Consider the following 20,613-nt stretch of genomic DNA (forward strand, 5'->3'; position numbering starts at 1 on the left):
CAAAGGCCCTTTTTGAGTGGCTTATTTTTGGAGGGGCTTATATTCGGAGGGGCTTATCTACGGAGGGAAATTTGCGTTTCAAAACCGATTTGGCTAGCCTTATAGTTGGAAGTAAATTTAACGTTTTGGCTTTGTTTTACTTTGTATTTGAGGGCAATTTTCCAAGTACAAGCCCCGGGGGACTTATATTTGGAGGGGCGATTTAACGGAGAGTTTTTTTGCGTTACCGGTTTGGGGGGCTTATACATGGAGGGGCTTATCATGTTTTCGGAATTTTACGGTATTTCCTCACTCTTGTCCAGCGGCCACGTTAAAATTAAAGTCATTATATTGATAGTAAGAGACTGAGACCACATATCTCCCTACGAACCCTGTACGGTTAGCCTGACCAAGTCGTCTATATAACAAAAGCAGCCATTTCATGTGCTTATAACCCAAGCCAGGGAGGTGGGGGGGGAGACTCCCATATGAAAGGAGCGTGGATATTCGTCGGAAATTTTTTTAATTAAACCCCTAAAGGAGACCAATCTGTGCGTGGCCCAAGTTTTTTTTTTTACCCCTAAAAGAGACCATTGTAAACTTTGATTACATGAATCGAGTAAATAAAACGAATTGAAAATATATAATTTTTTATATTTCTGTCGTGATCTCTTTCGTGCGACCCTAAAAGAGACACTCATGGCTGAATACAGGAGCCGAGTAATCGGCTCCTGCTAAATATAATAGCGTTTTGCCCACAACACTTTAAGTGAGACCAAAATCCGAAATTTACACACCTAAGCGAGACGACGAGCCGCTTTCATATGGGAGTGCCCCCGCCCCCCCCCCCCCCCCCTCCGGAACCTAAGTACCAGGCCTTCCTTAGAGGCTTAAAGGAGACAAGGACACTAGCCCCTCTGAAAATTTTGGTAAATAACATATAATGTCTGGAATCTAAACAACCTGCCGGACCAGGAGCAATATTATAATAGGAGTCAATGGTTCCTGTCGTTGCTTTAAAGGCCGCAGGATACCCAAAGACGGGGCATCGACCACACAGCAAGTGCATACTTCATCGAATTCGATAGACTCTCCGGACAGGTACTTCCGTTGCCCCCATACCCTGGATCGCGGCCTTTTTTCAGTAGTGGGTACTTTTTCTAAATTGCACATGTGTAGACAGCAATAAACAAGAATTTTTTATGGTTGACTTAGTTGATAAAGTTCATTGGTCACCATAGAGAGATTTGGCAAAAACGGCTCGAGTGGTCCGCTGAGTGGAAACCGGTTGTTTCGATATATACAAGCTGATGCAAGTCGTTTAGTAGCTCGAGATAAAGGGTTGCTCAGCTTCGTAAATTGTTATCCTTTGAGGAGGAGCGTGGCGTAACGAGACTATGATATTAGCCTGTTCACAGACACTCCATTTTCTCTCAGAAGTCCGCCAAGTGCGCGTGATAGTAAAAATAAAAACCCCGGGGATGACCGCTAGCGCAAGGGGGTAGGGGTGGGGGAAGAGCTTAACTCGGCGCTCGTTCTCGCGCGCTTGCCGTTTATCGAAAAGAAAAATAAAGTAACGTCTGTGCACAGGCTATCTGTACACAGGCACCTAGCAGATGCTCTGTGTAGACAGTGCTGCAACAAAAGAATTAGAAATAGAGTCGTGTACCCAAGAATATTTCTCCGACGTTATCCTATCTTCTGCAGAAACGTAGAAGTTATTCCCCAACAACGTCCTGGTGTTTGGTGCCCGTTTGAGCCTCTCCGATCGAATATCGAGTTAATCCCGGAAAAAAAAACCATCGCCTTTACTTTTTCGTAGAGAAATATATATATCAAAGGCGGTCCCAGATCTTTTAGTTATGGTGTTCACACACAGACAGCAAAAGCCCAAAAATGGGAGGCCACATTTTTACATTATCTTCGAAGCTGCACCAATTCAATCGTGCTCGTGAAATCAACCGAGACAACTTTACCTCCTACTCAGTTCAGGATAGAATTATGACACCAAGTGCTCGAAGGGTACTGGCCGGAAGGGGGGGGGGGATATTGGAGCTAACAAAGGCCATCTTCACTTCCTGAACGGCGAAGCGATGATAAAAAGTGCACGAACGGAATTAAAGGTCAACGGAACTCGATTCTTAACTAGCTTTAACTCTTGCTAAAACTGGGGGAAACTAGACTCAAATGGCAACTTGCTTGCGCGGAGGAGCCGTCACTTCTCGATCTGTGACTGGGATCAAACCACTAACTGGTACGGCATCAGATAAAACAGAACTAAACTTTGGTTACAACAGCGTTTATTCTTCTCAGCAATCACTGGCAATAACTCAGGCAGTACACGGCGAAATGATCAGCAAGGCAATCGGCGTTTTCATCGATCCACGATGTACTGAATCGACGATGTGATCGCAATAGCTTACTTATATATGATCTCTACAAGGTGCTATTTTAAAAAGTAAAAGTACTGAAATAAAGACCTAAAGCTAGATCAGCAAAACCGCGTTTATGTACAAAATAATAATGCTTCATTCACACCAAAACTTAAACGTGGTTAAAAGCTGTATTGTTAAACATGGTTCAAAATTGTAGATAGATAGATAGATAGATAGATAACTTTATTTAAACACGGTTAAGATTCCTTCAGCATGTACAAAAAAAAAAAAAAAAAAAAATCTAAGATCTATTATACCTAACTAAACTAACTCTATATTCAAAAAATTTTAACTACCTAGCTATTTACAAATAAAAGCTGCTTTTCAAGGATGCCGTGTAAAACTGTATTAATGTATGATCTCATTCAAAACTGTTGCGACACAGTTTGCGTTTAAAATCATGTAAAGAATCTGCAGATCTTAAATCATGGGATAGGCTGTTCCACAGCTTAGCTCCGCTATAGGAGAAACTTTTCTTTAAATAATTGGTACGGGGCAGTGGAAGGACTAATTTATTTTCAGTATTCCTCAATCGATAAGAAGTTATTTCGTCACGAGATACAAATTTAGATGTTAGATAGTCGGGAGTCATCCCATGTACGGTTTTATACATCATAATAGCCGTCGATACTTGTCTTTGGTGTTTAAGCTTACGCCAACCCAGTGCCAGGAATAAATCGTCCACATTACAATCAGAATTAGCGGACATTAGATGTCTTCTTCATAAACGCTGCTTAAGGACTTTAGGCTATTATGTGCAAATTACAGAGGAAGTTAAATTTGATTTGAAAATTGTGTAAATATCTGAGTTCCAGTTTTCCATCATTGCTTTTCATTTTTTAAAATTTAGTTTAATTAAACATTTTTAGTTGGTGTGAATGGGGCATAATTAAGTAATTACAATATGAATAAATTCGTAAGCTCAGCAAACGGGTGTTTAAACACTCATGAAGAAGCGCACTGACTAATTGCTAGTTTTCACCTTAAACAGAAACAGAACTAATCTCAAAAATTGCAAGCCAGCAAAACTTTTCGCATTCAAAACTCGGCTGTTGCCTCTAATAAACTAACAATTTAATGAAATACATATCACTAAAACATGGTCAAAGCAAATATTTGAAAGTTAGTTATAAACTATTATTATTAACAATTATTCCTCGAGCCCGAATGGGATCTGAGTCAATAGCCCACGAGTAAAATCCAGCTAGTTGGTAAAAAATATCGAGACAAAACAACTTTAGGTAGCAAAACGCGATTCAGCCGCCATTGTTTTGGCTTTCAAAGCCGCGCTTTTCGCTACTGGTGGGCTATAACATACAGCCTAATAGTAGCTCAACCAATCAGAACGTAGCATTGATAATAGACCACTAGCTGAATTTTACTAATCATGGAAAATCCCCTCTCCTTACAGCGCACAGAGCCTTGTTCACGTTATCTATAATTTAGGAAAAGGGAGGAAATTAAATATATCTTCTGTTCATCGAACTTATCGATCCAGGTACTTTGCATAGATTTTGATCTTGCAAAATTTGATGCACAAGGTATTGAAATGACAATACCGTAAAGGAAAGGAAATAAAAGGAAAAAGGAAAGCAGGTGAAAGATTTTTTTGTATTCCGGTTAATACGAATATTACAGACTTTCCTTAAAATAGGTATAGGGGGCACGAGTCAGAAAAATCCCATAATATTCACTTTCTCAGTAATGTTTGGGAAAACAAATGAATCATTCTTGGCTTAGTTACCTAAAGTTTAATACACACTACTATTATTTTTAGGAAATTTAATATACTATAAAGAACTTTACCTTGCAAAATTAGTGAGGCAAAACTATCCATCCGATGAACCATAACCGTTCAAGATCTGGACTAGGCGCGAAGTTTTACATTTAGCGACTGATACGTAGTCTAGTCGTGGTTTTTCAACTCACTAACATCAAGTGATTATGTACCCTAATGGTTGTGATAATATTCTTGGTGCGGACATCTAAGAGTTGGTTTCTAAGAACCAATAAAATGTCACCGAACCATGAATTAAATGTCATTGGTGTTACTGTTTTCTGATGGAACGATTTCAATGCTATCGTAGCCTAGTAGGTCTAAGAGATTTTCCACTGTGGCATCGGCATTAAAAAGTGCTTTCAGCGATGTGTTTGGAGAAATTGGAGTAAATCCATCTCTGAATACAGGGCTCAACAGTTTTTCAGGCTTGCATATCTTAAGGGGACGTTTCTGAGGCGGATTTACGAACCATTCATACTCATCAAGCTTGTTATAGCACTGCTCAGGATAATCTTCAAACAGAGGGAAATATCCGTCCATGCCTGTAAATCTATCAATAACTACAATCAGGATAGGAGGCAAGTAGTCAAGACCCATGTGCAGCTGAAAAAGCTTTGCGTAGACCAAACACTGATGCAAATGCTTCCCACATAAATCAGTTTTTTTCTTGCAATAATCTTACAAATAGTCGACTACTTTAAAATCCACGATGACATACTTTTCAAGTTCCGTACTGTATGCAATGGCATCAACTTTTCCTCTCCAAAGATACAGTTTAGGATGCTTCTTCGCATCTGTAGCAACCTCTCTCATGAAGCCAAACAGTGGAAATGTGCTATCAAGGAAGCGTAGGTTGTGTTTCATTTCGACGAAGGAAATGAGTTCACGGGCTGCACGCTCTTCGTCACGCTCTGACCACGGTAGCAGACCTGATGCCAAACGTGAAACTTGAGTTGTCAGAGTTTCAGTGAAGGACTTACACACCGCACGATTGTCTTTGATCCAATCTTTTAAAAGCGTATCCCATTTTCCGCCTGGGCATTCGTAAGCTGTACAAGAAAACTTAGTTGGCCCAGGTACTTGTTCTTTTTTCTGCACAAATCTTAGGATGTTTTTCTTGACACTTTCGTTAATCTTAAGTGGAAGCAAGAATAAACACATAACGATCAAAACACACCGCAAAATGTTACAAAACTGTCTACTCTATAGAACGACCAGGACGGAAACTCACCGGCTTTTCGTACTGAATTTTCTGCGAATGGCTTGGTATCGATGGATTTAATACATCGCCCACAAAAATGCCTCTTTTCTCCAGCGTATTCTTATGATGTTTGGCAATACTATCTTTTTCTATTCTTTGTTTAAGATCATGAAGAATCTCCCTTTTTCTTGGATGATCTAAAAAGTTCGCCATTTTGAAAGCGGAAGAGTTTTCTTTTATGTTGCTAAAAATCGTGCTGCCCGGTCATTGGCTAATTCATTTCATTTTCATAACAAAATGGCCACCTGCCTTTATATTTATATATCTCTCTATATATATGTATATATTTTTTTTCCCTTTAGTTTTCTCCCGTCCAGAAGAAAATAATTTCCGTCTGACTTCGTAGCTCCCGAAAGAGCGGGAAACGTATACCAAGGCCCTTTCCCTGAGATTTTAGGGTGATGAGGCGGCGGGTGTAAAACTGGATAGTTAAAGACTCGAAGTTTCCGGAAACTTATCGATGGTAGCACGCGATATAACGTTTTCAATGTACTCTAACACGTATCACTGATGCACTGATAATCGATGAACGCCTTGCCCGTGTGAAATCTACCAAAAACTTCATACCATTCGTTTTTGTTTTCCTGTCATCAATTTAGCCGGTTGATGGTTGTCTGAGACTGTTATTGACGGAAGTCCATAGTTTATTCAGGTTGTGTAAAATACGACAGTATTGACACAAGAAAGGGTTTTCTGTAGAACCTCTATGTCACGACGTGAGTGACATGATCGCAATGCTGATTTCGACCGTTGGAGGTAGAAGCTTCGTAGATTGAATCATTTATGCCAAAGAACCGGCGGCCACGACCATAGACTTTCTACAACTAAAGACTTGATGTAAATAATGAACATGTCAATGTACTGAAGCACGAAGGATTCGTCTATGAAGCTGATTAAAAATTTAATTATCAGGCTCCAGCACTGTGCGATGTCATCATACGGTTGATCTATTCCAGCTACAACAGGTTAAAAAACGACAGATTTTTACTAACGGCAATGAGTGAATTGGGAGGAGGGGTGCCTTCAGGAGAAGAAGGAGGGAGGAGAGGGTGGGAATTCTAATTCTCAATAAAAACAATTTCCGTTTACAGTCAAATTTCAAAACGGACACCCTGTTAATGCGGACAGCTTGGGTAGGTGTAGGAGCTGCTCGGAAGGTCTCTCCTAATTGGTCGAAGGAAACAATGACCTGTCATTCTTCCAATTGTTGTTTAATATTGTTTGGGGTCAGGGAAAAGCACCATTGGCCGCAGTTAGCGTTTCTACAACGTTTTACGGAGGGACAGAATGGTCAGAGTATCTGCATAATGGGCATCGCGAGGTGAAAAATGGGCATTGCAAGGGGAGGCTCGGCCCCGAGGTCCAACCCCTTAACCTTTTATATCCCATTTTTCACAAAAAAGGTACCCCTTTTGTATACCTTCTATTGACAAATGGTACCCCTTTCACATACCTTGTTTAGAATTTTGCATTCTTTGTAACTGCTGTAAGACTAAATACATGCTTAGTCAATTTAAGTTGTATGATTTCAGTCAAAGTTAATAATGCACCGTTAGAAAGAGTAATTAAACATAAATCTCTTGGAGTTCAAATTGATGAATCTTTGAACTGGCGCCCACGCATTAATACCACTTCAAAGAAAACATCTGCTGATCTTGCTATCTTAAAACGTGTAAGTCATTTTATACCTTTTGATACTAGGGTGAATATGTACAATGCACTGGCAATGCCATATTTTAATTACTGTGGTGCTGTATGGGGTAATATCAATAAGGGAATAGCAGACAAACTTCGAAAGATGCAGAATAGGGCTGCTAGAATTATCGCCTTTTCTAACTATGAAGTTCGCTCAAGTTTTTTGTTGAATGAGCTTGGCTGGGAAAGGTTAGAACATGTAAGACTTAAACAGTTGGCTGTGACAATGTATAAAATCCATAATGATCTTTCCCTGTCACATCTGAGGCGGATCTTTACCAACACCTCAAATGTACACTCCCACAATCTTAGAAATTCGGAGGTGAATTATTATGTCCCCAGACCCAGAACTGAGTCTGCAAAAGGGAGCCTACACTACAGTGGATCTGTTCTGTGGAACAAGATCCGTCAGCAGAGATTAGAAACCTGCCTAGTTTAAATGTTTTCAAAACTTCATTTCATGGGAAAGATTATCTTAATACACTATGACTCATTGTAACTCTTATTATAATATCAGTTTTTGTATTTTTAACTTTATAGTCAAGTAGTTTCTTAGAGGATTTTAGTAGAACTTTACAGACGATTCCTAGGAAGACCATGTAAAAGTGATACGTTTTCGAGTATAAATAAACATTGATGATGATGAATGTTTTCTCGCCCGCCTTTGTAAAGCCAAAAAGTTCATCTGTTAGCCCTTTTTAATTTTGGGCCCTTTCAGAGACCCAAATGACAGATTTCCCTACCCTTTTATATACTTCAACTAGTGAAATCCCTACCCTTTCATATGGGCCTGAAGACTGAAAAAGATACCCCTGTCGGGCGGAGCCTCCCCGTATAGGCCATCATAGGGAGTACGCCCCCTCCCCCCCCCCCCATATTGTAGTGGGACAGTTTATGCTGTCATATATGAAGTAGATAATACTAGAAACCGGTCTGAACCGCTCCGAGGAATAACACATGCGTTGCTTCTGTACCAGAATAGATTGGTCTGTCTCGTACTGTGATTAAAGTGTTGTGTTCTCAGTTCTACTTGTATCAAATCCTTCTACAATATACCTCAATGACAAGCCCTTTAAAACTTGGTCCTGCGAGCAGAGACTTGGCCAAATTTAAGAACAAAATCTCCATACTCATATCACTAAACTTTTTCATAAGAATCAAATCGAAAGAGCTGCCCACTTATGCTTCCACTAGGAGCGAGGGCACGTTGGATTTTTCAAAGAGGGGGAGGGGGGGGGGCTGGGTGTCACACGATGTAATATCCAAGGTACTTTACTTATTCACATTCTCATGTTGACACCATTGACCGAAAGTATTTGATCCAAAAAACATTTTCAACAAAGTGAGCTTTCAAATGATGACCGGTTGGCAAAAAAAATTGGATACAAGAGGGCTGAGACATCGTCATTCAACAACAGACTGTTTTACAGTGAATTTTAGTAATTTAGCGTTTCCTTTGGTTTATGAATTTTCTAATGTTCTTTCTGAAAAGAGGAAGAGGGATACTTCTGCCAAAGAGATGGGGGTAGGGGGGGAGTTGCACAAGCCCCTTAGAAAGCCCCCTTGTCACAGTCAAGGGTTTTAGGTGGTAGATATTGTACACTAAGTGTGGGCCTTAATCTTTTCTTGGTGTCGGCATGGAAATACAAAAAGTGATCAGTGCCTAGTCACCTTCTCCTGACACTTGACATTACATCTGTTGTTTAGGTATAGTAGCTGTAGCCACTCCGACAAAACTGCCCAATTAGACTTCAAGAAAGCAGCTCAGGTTACTTTTATTGAAAATATGGAAATACACTCGGTCACGATAAAACCATTTATACAGTCAGCTATCCTTTAAGGGACTTCTCTCTAAATGAGACACTTCAACCTCGTAATGGTACCTGCTTGGTCACACCTTTTTGCTGACTAATTGCTACAAGGCAAGACACTCATGGAAAATGGACACTCATTGTAAGCCCTAACAATTTTTAGGGCCCAACCTAGAACACTCTAGAACACTCTAGAACACGGAGGGTCGAAGGTTGGAATTCCATCTGGGGCTTAGATTTTTTCTGTGTCCTCTTTTAGTTGATTCTTTACATCTCCCTTTCTTTCCTTTATAATATTAATATCAGTGGCATTCGGTTGGTTGGAGGCTCCTGCATAGGCGAGACATTTCTTGTTATTAATGTGACTGCATGATGCAGTTAAGCCTTTTTTAAAATGTGTTGTTTGTGATGGACTGCGTGACTGCGTGATGTGGTTCTTAAGTCCAACCCAGAAAAATTGACCTTAGAACATCTGATCTAGAACACAGGGGGTCGTGGGTTCGAATCCGGTCTGGGCCACAGATTTTTTCTGTGTCCTCTTATGGTCGATTCTTTATATCTCCCTTTCTTTTCTTTATTATTCAATAACAGTGGCATAAGTTGGTTGGTTGGAGGCTCCTTCATGGGTTAGACATTTTTTTGCTATTAATATGACTACGTGATGCAGTTAGCCTCAATGTGTTGCTTGTGATGTATTATTTAGGCAATATTTTTCTAATATCTTGCGATTTGCAAATAACGCTTTCCAAGACATTTGCGATTTGTCAATTACAGATATCTAACTTTTCGCTGCTTAGCGATTTATAAATTGCAAGATTTCTAACTGTGCAATTTATAAATCGCAATCGATTTATAAATTACAAGTTTCTATCTTTGCAATTTATGAATCGCAAGTTACTTTACTTTACGATTTAGAAATCGCAAGATGTCTGACTTTGTAATTTATAAATCGCATGAAGATGTCGGACTTGGGATTTACGAAGCGCAAATATGCAATTTATAAATCTCAACTGTGTGTTTTATGCATCTCGAATGCCGGTGCGAATAATGTCCTACATTATTCTGTTATTCTGCACGACAAACAATATTTCCTCACTTTTGTCCAGGGGTCACGTTAAAATCAAAGTCATTATATGATAGTAAGAGACTGAGACCACATATCTCTGCTTAGACTTTCTAAAAGTCCTTTAAATTTTTTTTCCCGGTTGGTTCGTCGCTCGCTTTTTCCCGTTCCCTAAGAACTTATGAGAGGTCGACTTAAGTATCAAGTGTAATCTCCGCTACCTACCTGCTAAATACGGGTAATGCAGTCTTTAGGAACAATAGAACTTTCAAACAAAAATGTTGCATTGGCCAACTGAGTTAAACACCGTAGATAGATTGAGAAGCTGACGTTTTGGAGGCAAGCCCTTCGTTAGAGCCAATCTTCAGAAACTACTGTAACGATATGACCTTAACTCAGTGAGACGGCATGACCCGGCATGCAGTCAGGCTCTGTTATCTGCAGGTAAAGTGATGATATGGTGACCAATCAAACCTTCGGAAAAGAACAGGAGTTTTAATGATCCGGCTCTATGATGGTTCGCCCTTGGTTGACTTAATTTTCTGTGTTACCACCTTGCTTGACACTTTAAATGGCTGCTGTTGTTATATAGACAACAAATATCGGCTAGGGACCGTACAGGGTTCGTACAGTTTCAGGTCGCAGCTAGGTTGTCAACCAGAATTCACGAAGAAATCAACTGGGGCCACGAGAAAGCAAATGCCGACTACGAACGATTGTTCATGCATCGGGGCACCAATAACAGTAAACACCCGCATATAAGAACCTAAAGATTTAAGAACCCACAGGCTGAAACTTTTTTCTCCGCTGGTATGTTGCAATTCTCTACAGGGTTCTCTGGCACCTTAATTCTGGATGGTTAATCTACACCATAAATTCGTCCGAGTAGAATGCGTTCTTTCTCTCTATCGCATTCCTCTTTCCGACGTGTTTACCGTTGGTTTCCTGCTCTCTCGCCCTGTTGATATTGTTTATAATATTTCAGACTAATTCGCATTTTTGTTTTCTTTCGTAGGTCCGTGCAGAATTTGGTGCAAAAAGCAGACTTTCTTCTAGCAGAATTATCGACATTGATGACGGTTTTTTCCGTTATCTTGACAATTATTGGGGCTTGTTATACAGTGGATTGTTTTGCTAATTACTTTGGCCATTAGAATGGATTTTAGGTAGTTTAGAATAGAATGGTCTACCCCTCAGTATTTGTATTTCTTAGGAGACACTGGTCTCTTTTGCTGCCTTAATCAGTAGTAATATTGGTCATCATTCGGCTTATGAATAGACCTTTTGGACGTTGTATTTGCTGGTCCTGAGGCTTTTCCTTGTTCATTGATCGAATATGAGACTTACGAGAGGCACCGGCCGTTTTATTATTGTCTTATTGCGTGATCATCGATATTTTTTGAGAGGCACTGGCCCACATTTTCTGGAGGATTGATTCTAGTGGCGCTGGCCTTATGGAATCACTCTGGCAAAAAAAAAGAGAGAAAGTTTGTTTCTTCCTTTACTTATTTTTTCCCCTTTTGTTTTTGTCGTTGAAGGCTTTCAATTCTTATCCTGCTTGGAAGAATCTGCCAGATTGTATAAAGCCTGACGCCACTAAAATTGTCCATTTCCTCATAAGATCTAGAGCCGATTCGACTGTTAAGAGATACCTGGCTAAAAGAAATTCAAAAGTTCATTACTTGGTGCAAGGCTCGCAATATTAGCGTCAAACTTTCTTTTTCTGTCCCCGCCGGTGGGAAACACATACTGCCAAGAACAGGCATATCCATGAAGATATTTGCAGAAGATTAGAGGTTACTGGTCATTTATTAGGCATTTAATAAGATTGTTATTTCCTTGAACCATTTAATCGTTCAAATGTACTGTATGAAGTCTGTAATAAAATCACATCGATATGGAATGCCTGAGCATCCAACCATCAGATAGCGTTGTTTGTCAGTTTTGTATGTATCACATTTAAGAGGAAAATAATTAATGTTTGTTTGAGTGAAGCGAATTAGAACGTAATTTGGCATTTTAAGACCCAAGTTTATAAGAACTTGTTCAGCCTGGCGAGGAAAAAAGGTTCTTTTACAAAAGCTCACCCCACTGTTCGATTATCAAAATTCTGGATCAGTTAACTGTATGTGAAACCTCTAATAATATGTTAATGTGTATATATTTCGCTTGGCAAGCATATGTTTATTATTTATAAACTACTTCTAAACCATTATGTACTGGTAGTGTAATATTTCTGTGAATGACAATGCTACGACAAACTCTGAAAAATTAAGAATCTATTAAGAACCTAATCAGCCTGATTTGTCAAAAAGTGCCTGAAATATAAGAACCTGTTCAGCATGATCACGAAAAATTCTAGGTTCTTATATGCGGGTGTGTTTACTGTATGTAAGGGCAAATCTTCCGAAAACTTCTAGGGAACGAATGGCGACTTTTCTAGAAATCAAAACTAAAGCGTTAATCCGTTCAAAAAGATTCTTGAGCATGATGAACTGTCCATTTTCATGGAGGAAAAACTTAAAGGAAATTGAAGGGAATGAATTAGAGAATAGAGTCAACTACCAAAGAATTCTTTTCCGACGTTATCCTGTCTTCTGCAGAAACCCAAAAGTTGTTCCTCAACAACATCCTGGTGTTTGACTCGGGTGACTGTATGAGCCTCTCCGATCGGATATCCAGTTATAAGGAGCGCAAATCATAATGAACCCATGCAATTCACACTATCCGTAATGTTTGTGAAAACAAACGAATCTCCTTGGTTACCAAAAGTTTGATATATACTTAGGACAATTCTAATTTACTTTTAAGAAAAAAAAAAAGACTCATCTAGCTTGCAAGGTTAGTTGCGCATAACTCGCGAAACTTTACAACTAACCAAAATAGTCTAATTGTGGTTTTCACTCCGACAACCCATCTGGAAACTTAACAATAAATTAAATGAGTTCTGACGTTTTGAACAATGAAAATTTAGAAACGAAAGTTCAGCTCCTTAGAACTTTCGAGATCTTCCTGTTTACAAAGACTGACCCAAGATGTGAAAATGTTTACGATAGACTGACTGGGATTTAACTACTGAAAAGATAATTGGTATATAACTGAGCAGCATTTTATCCAACTCACTCTTATTTCAAGTGAACCGTAAACCAAACAGCCATAAAGACTGTGAAAATATTCTCGATGCGGACGTCTAAGAGTTGTTTTTTAAGGATGTAATTAAAAGTCATATAGTAGTCATTGATGTTGATCTTTTCGTGGAACGATTTCAATGTCATCGTAGCCCAGGAGGTCTAAGAGATCTTTCACTGTAGCGTTGCTACTAAAAAGTTGTTGCAGCGGAGTGTTTTGACGAATTGGAAAGATATGGTTCAAAAGTTTTTCAGGGTTGTGTATCTTAAGGGGTCGTTTCGGGGGCTGCTTAGTGAACCACTCATACTCATCAAGCTTCTTATAGCACTCTCCAGGGTAATCTTCAAATAGAGGGAAATATGCCCTCATGCCTGTAAATCTATCGATAGCTACAATCAGGCTGGGCGGCAAGTAGTCAAGACCCTCGTGCAGCTGTAAAAGCTTTGCATAGACCAAGCACTGATGCAAATGCTTCCCACATAAATCCGTTTTTTTCTTCCAATAATCTAACAAATCATCGACTACTTTAAAATCCACGATGACATACTTGTCTAGATTCCAACTGTATGCAATGGCATCAGCTTCTCCTTGCCAAAGATACAACTTGGGATGTTTCTTCTGATCTTTAGCAACTTCTCTCATGAACCCAAACAGTGGAAACTTGCTATCAAGGAAGGTTAGGTCGTGTTGTCGTTCGACGCATGAAATAAGACGACGTGCAACTTCTTCATTTTTTAAAGTAGGGGAGTTAGGGATAACAGGAAACCGATTCCGTTTGATCCAGTTACTCAAAAGCGCATCCCATTCATTTCCTGGTCTCTCGAATGGCCTATCAGAAAATTTGGTTCCTTCTTGTTCTTGTTCTTCTTTTTTTGGTCGTCCAAATTCGAGGAACTTTTGCTTGATAGTTGCTTTGATCTTAAGAGGAGACAAGCATTAATGCTAATTATCAGTAACATCCGTAAAGAATAGAAAACTGTCTACCTTCTAGGACGACCAGGACCGTAAACTCACCCGACCATAGTACTGAATATTCTTCAAATCCTTTACCGATGATGGGTTTAAGAAACCGTCCACAGAGATACCACGCTTCTCTAGCGTATCGCCATGTTGTCTGGCACTACCCTCATGTTCGATATAGTTTCTAAGCCTATCAAGATCACGTTTCCTGTCGAGAATGCAATCTGGTTCTGTACATGTCTGCACGTACCAAGACACGGGTGGCTCGCGATACGACATGACCTGGTAGTACATCATTGGCGCGCCATACGACACGTTGAAAGCGAAAGAGTTTCTTTTTGCCGAGAAATTTGCCTATATTAGTTGGAGCAAGGTCACTTATCAAATTTAATGCATGACGTACACAAACTCGATCACCTGTAGAAAGCCATGTCACGCAAACGTCATCATTTATTTTGCGTCAGATATGAAAGTTCTGTGCGGGGTTCCGGGCGAGCTATTACACTACACTGCCGCTAAAAAGACCCCTCACACATATAAGCCTCCCAGTTATAGGCCCATAAAGGGGGAAAATTTCATATATCCCATGATGCTTCGCGGCTAATTGCGGCGGAAAGAGCGTTCGAGGGTTTCGAGGGAGATTTTCAACGACCTCATTTTCAAGATGCAGCTCATCGAAGGTAAGTTTCAATGTGCTCTGTTAGTCTTTGTTGTCTGATTGATAATGTGAAATGTTTCCATGGTCATTTCACGCATTATTGCTCTCGTTTACGACCCTGTTAAGCCATGCTGTTTTAACTCGCAAGTGAATATTTATTCAGATGACTTTCAATAGTCAGTTTCGAATTAAAAATTACCGCTGAATATAAACATTAACGACACATTCACACAGGGTTAGCCTCGACTTAGAGTAAAATGTTCTTAAATTCCGGCAAGTATGTTTTGAAATCATAGCCTGTGAACAGGCCTGTGGTCGAGCGGGGAACTGGGGAGAGGGAAAAGCCTTAGGTAAGGTAAGGTAATTAACGCCTTTATTTAAAGAGGGAAGACACGTGACAGTTATGATAAAACTGATAAACTTGTGGCCCTCTATAAATCATAAAAAACAAAATTAATATTAAATTAATTTTACACTATCGGCTATAAAAAGATAAAAATTAACATTAATAGACGCAATCTGGAGCCTATCAAATTTGATGGGCTCCTGACGCAATTCGAAAACAAGCAAAAATAGTATTTAGAAACTATTAGAGTCTTATTTAGAAATTTTAACTTTTAAAAAACTATTCACTATCTAAAACAAGTTATTTTACAGACTTAATATTTAAAAGATATGCAAAACTATTTAAAAACTATTCAGAGATATTCAAAATTGCCTGTCTCTTTTTGTTTAGCGATCAAATTCGTATACAATTTCTTTTTAAAAGATTTCACATTTTTCACCTTCTTTACGTCCATGGACAGTTCGTTTCAATTTCTAATAGTTCGCACGCTGAAAGTCCGGTCTCCTTCTGTGTTTTTCTTAAAAACAGGACAATGAAAATTTAAATTTGCAAATAATTTGCAAATAATTTAATAATTTATGTCTTATTAGACGCAAATTAACATCTGAATATGATCAAATGCGCCTTACAACTATAACTAGTTACCTTTAATAATTACAATAAAGTATACTTGAGAATACCTAAAATTTATAATCTAAAATTTATCAATCTAACTATAACAGAAAAGTGTGCCGTGATCTTAGTACAGTATCTCTCTTTATTTCTCCTGATGCCTTGTCTACAAGTAACGCCCGCTGACGTCCGACCCGTGCCAATGGAAAAACTTGCCTTCTTATCAACTTTTTATCTCCGGAATCGAAGCAGTTGTAAGGCAAACCCAGACTCGTTTCCAGGACCTCTCACTCCCGTAGGATGGGAGATGAAAGACCCTGGGAACAAGGTTTACGCTTATCAAGGCAAATTGATTAAATAAATAGGGGCCTTTTAAGTGCTATAAAAACATAGATTAAAAAATGAAGAGTCAGCATGTCATAAAGAATAACCTGCGTACCATCCCTTTTTCCTATTATTGACTATGCGAACCTATTTCGTTTGTGTGAAATGTGACATTTTAGTGTGGGTCAGGGATTTTCATGACATATTCTATGAACGCTGAATAATGCAGTCTACTCTCACCCTGGTCCCAAAGTCGTCTCGTTTTCCAGGGAATTTCAAAGATATTAAAGTTCTTATGATTATATCCAAGTTGTGATTTTCAGCTTTTATAGATAGTGAACAGGTTCGTATCATTTGCGTCCCAGTACCTTCCCTTGATGCATGTTATCTGCAGGTAAGGTAATGATATGTAGACCAACCGAACCGTCGGAAACAAAGACGAATTTTAATGATCCGGCTTTATGATGGTTCGCGCTTGGTTGACTTAATTTTCCACGTTGCCACCTTGCTCGACACATGAAACGGTTGCTTTTGTTATGTAGACGACTTGGTCAGGCTAACCGTACAAGGTTCGTACGATTAAGGTCGCAGCTAGATTCTCAACCAGAATTCACGAAATCAACTGGGGCCAAGCGAAAGCTGATGTCGACTATGAACGATTGTTCATGCATGGCAAGAATACGAAAGGGCAAAACTTCCGAAAGTTTCTTGGGATCGAATGGCTACTTCTCTATATCAAAACTAAAAGCGTTAATCCGTTTTAAAAAAATATTCAGCACGGATGAACTGTCCATTTTCATGGAGGAAAAACTGAAAGGGAATTGCAGAGAATGAATTAGATAATAAAGTAAACTGCCGATGAATACTTTTCCGACGTCACTATGATATTATCCTGTCTTCTGCAGAAACTCAAAAGTTGTTCTCCAGCAACATCCTGGTGTTTGTCTAGTACCCGTTTTAGCCTCGCCGATCGAATATCGAATCATAATGAACCCATGCAATTTTCTCCCCGTTTGTCAAAACTTCAACTTTTATTTAAATCAAATTCTTAAATAAATTTCAAAAATATATTGGGACTGGCCTGCAGTTAGCGAGGCTATTCGAGACAGATCAGGCTACATAATTACATTACACCAAACTGAATAAATACAAAAAAAAAAGAAATTAGACGTTATATAAGTATATATTTTACAATAATTAACTACTATTCTACTTAAATAAAGGAAAAATGTTGGAGTGAATTATAAAAAAATAAAGGACAAGAGAATTCTTTTTCATTTTCACAATAATTGTATCTACATCAACATAGGAGTCTCAGTCAGTTTGAAGGATATGATGCTTTTAAAAAAAACTTATATTGACTCTCAAAACTTTACAACTGCCGCAGATATAAATTTTAATAATATAATTAGTGGTTTTCACTCCGACAACCCATCTGGAAACCGTAACAATCATGCGTTCAGACGTTTTGAACAATGAAAATTTAGAAACGAAAGTTCAGCCTCTTAGAGCTTTCGAGATCTTCCTGTTTACAAAGACTGACCCAAGATGTGAAAATGTTTACGATCGACTGACTGGGATTTAATTACTGAAAAGATAATTGGAATATAAATACATTTTTTTTCCAACTCACTCCGATTTCAAGTGAACCGTAAACCAAACAGCCATAATGACTGTGATTATATTCTCAATGCGGACGTCTAAGAGTTGTTTTTTAAGGATGTAATTAAAAGTCATAGAGTAGTCATTGATGTTGTTCTTTTCGTGGAACGATTTCAATGTCATCGTAGCCCAGGACTCTAAGGCCGCGATCCATTCAACCAAAATTTCCGAAAAATTTCGGTCCAAAACTCAATGGATCGGTTCGGTCCAACCGGAAAAGTTTGGAAAAAACGGGTCCATCTTTTGAGGTGGACCACTTTTCCCGGTCGGACCGGGTGGAATTTTGGTTGAATGGATCGCGCCCTAAGAGATCTTTCACTGTAGCGTTGCTACTAAAAAGTCGTTGCAGCGGAGTGTTTTGAAAAATTGGAATTGGACTGAACCCTATGTATATAGGGTTCAACAGTTTTTCAGGGTTGTATATCTTAAGGGGACGTTTCGGGGGCTGCTTAGTGAACCACTCATACTCATCAAGCTTCTTATAGCACTCCCCAGGGTAATCTTCAAATAGAGGGAAATATGCCCTCATGGCTGTAAATCTATCGATAGCTACAATCAGGCTGAGCGGCAAGTAGTCACGACCCTCGTGCAGCTGTAAAAGCTTTGCATAGACCAAGCACTGATGCAAATGCTTCCCACATAAATCCGTTTTTTTCTGCCAATAATCTAACAAATTGTCGACTACTTTAAAATCCACGATGACATACTTGTCTAGATTCCTACTGTATGCAATGGCATCAGCTTCTCCTTGCCAAAGATACAACTTGGGATGTTTCTTCTGATCTTTAGCAACTTCTCTCATGAACCCATACAGTGGAAACTTGCTATCAAGGAAGGTTAGGTCGTGTTGTCGTTCGACGCATGAAATAAGACGACGTGCAACTTCTTCATTTTTTAAAGTAGGGGAGTTAGGGATAACAGGAAACCGATTCCGTTTGATCCAGTTACTCAAAAGCGCATCCCATTCATTTCCTGGTCTCTCGAATGGTTTTTCAGAAAATTTGGTTCCCTCTTGTTCTTCTTCTTCTTTTTTTGGTCGTCCAAATTCGAGGAACTTTTGCTTGATAGTTGCTTTGATCTTAAGAGGAGACAAGCATAATTATCAGAATAGAAAACTGTCTACCTTCTAGGACGACCAGGACATAAACTCACCCGACCATAGTACTGAATATTCTTCAAATCCTTTACCGACGATGGGTTTGACAAACCGTCCACAGAGATACCACGCTTCTCTAGCGTATGGCCATGTTGTCTGGCAATACCCTTTTCTTCGATATTTTGTCTAAGGCCATCAAGATCACGTTTCTTGTGGTACGGTGTGCAATCTGCTTCTGTCTTCACGTACCGCGGCACGGATGACGCGCGAAACGACACGGCCGGGTAGCAGTAAATGATTGGCGCGCCATACGACACGTTCTGGCCGTTCGCCATTTTGAAAGCGAAAGAGTTCCTTTTTGTCTAGTAATTTGCCTATATTAGTTGGAGCATGGTCACTTGTCAAATTTAATGCATGACGTCACGCAAACGTCATCATTTATTTTGCTTTATCACGTTTCTTGTCGAGTGTGCAATCTGGTTCTGTCTGCACGTACCGAGGCACGGGTGGCTCGCGATACGACATGACCTAGTAGTACATCATTGGCGCGCCATACGACACGTTCTCTGGCCGTTCGCCATTTTGAAAGCGAAAGAGTTCCTTTTTGCCGAGAAATTTGCCTACATTAGTTGGAGCAAGGTCACTTGTCAAATTTAATGCATGACGTACACAAACTCGATCACCTGTAGAACGCCATGTCACGCAAACGTCATCATTTATTTTGCTTCAGATATGAAAGTTCCGTACGGGGTTCCGGGCGAGCTATTACACTACACTGCCGCTTAAAAGACCCCTCCCACATATAAGCCTCCTAGTTATAGGCCCATAAAGGGGGGAAAATTTCATATATCCCATGATGCTCCGCGGCTACTTGTGGTGGAAAGAGCGTTCGAAGGTTTCCTGGGTGATTTTCAACGACCTCATTTTCAAGATGCAGCTAATCCAAGGTAAGTTTCAATGTGCTCTGCCAATCTTTGCTGTCTGATTGATAATGTGAAATGTTTCCATGCTCATTTCACGCATTTTTGCTCTCGTTTACGACCCTGTTAAGCCATATTAAATTCTGCAAGCAGAATACTGCAAGTGAATATTTATTCAGATGACTTTCAATAGTCAGTTTCGAATTAAAAATTACCGCTGAATATATACATTAACGACACATTCATACAGGTTTAGCCTCGACTTACAGTAAAATGTTCTGAAATTCCGGCAAGTAAGTTTTGAGAAAATAGCCTGTGAACAGGCCTTTGGTCGAGCGGGGAACTGGGGAGAGGGAAAAGCCTTAGGTAAGGTAAGGTAAGGTAAGGTAACGTAACGCCTATATTTTGAGAGGGCAGACACGTGACAGTTATGATAAAACTGATAAACTTGTGGCCCTCTATAAATCATAAAAACAAAATTAATATTAAATTAATTTTACACTATCACAGGAGCCCATGATGGGCTCCTGACTATCACTATAAAAAGATAAAAATTAACATTAGTAGACGCAAAAATGGTATGTAGAAAACTATCAAGAGTCTTCTTTAGAAATTTTAACTTTTAAAAAACTATTCACTATCTAAAACAAGTTATTTTAGAGACTTAATATTTAAAAGATATGCAAAACTATTTAAAAAGCTATTTAAAAGATATTCAAAATTACCTGTCTCTTTTTGCTTAGCGATCAAATTCGTATACAATTTCTTTTTAAAAGATTTCTTATTTTTCACCTTCTTTACGTCCATGGACAGTTCGTTGCAATTTCTAATAGTTCCTACGGTAAAGGTCCGGTCTCCTTCTGTGTTTTTCTTAAAAACAGG

At 39.2% G+C, this 20,613-nt stretch overlaps 1 pseudogene; it reads right to left on the bottom strand.

The window, feature by feature from the left end:
- Window positions 1–4,446: 4,446 nt before the first annotated feature.
- LOC140923555 (uncharacterized) lies at window positions 4,447–5,608 on the bottom strand (annotated as a pseudogene).
- Between the last annotated feature and the right edge of the window lie 15,005 nt (window positions 5,609–20,613).

Source organism: Porites lutea, chromosome 13, assembly GCF_958299795.1.
Source record: "Porites lutea chromosome 13, jaPorLute2.1, whole genome shotgun sequence".
Classification (NCBI taxonomy): Eukaryota; Metazoa; Cnidaria; class Anthozoa; order Scleractinia; family Poritidae; genus Porites; species Porites lutea.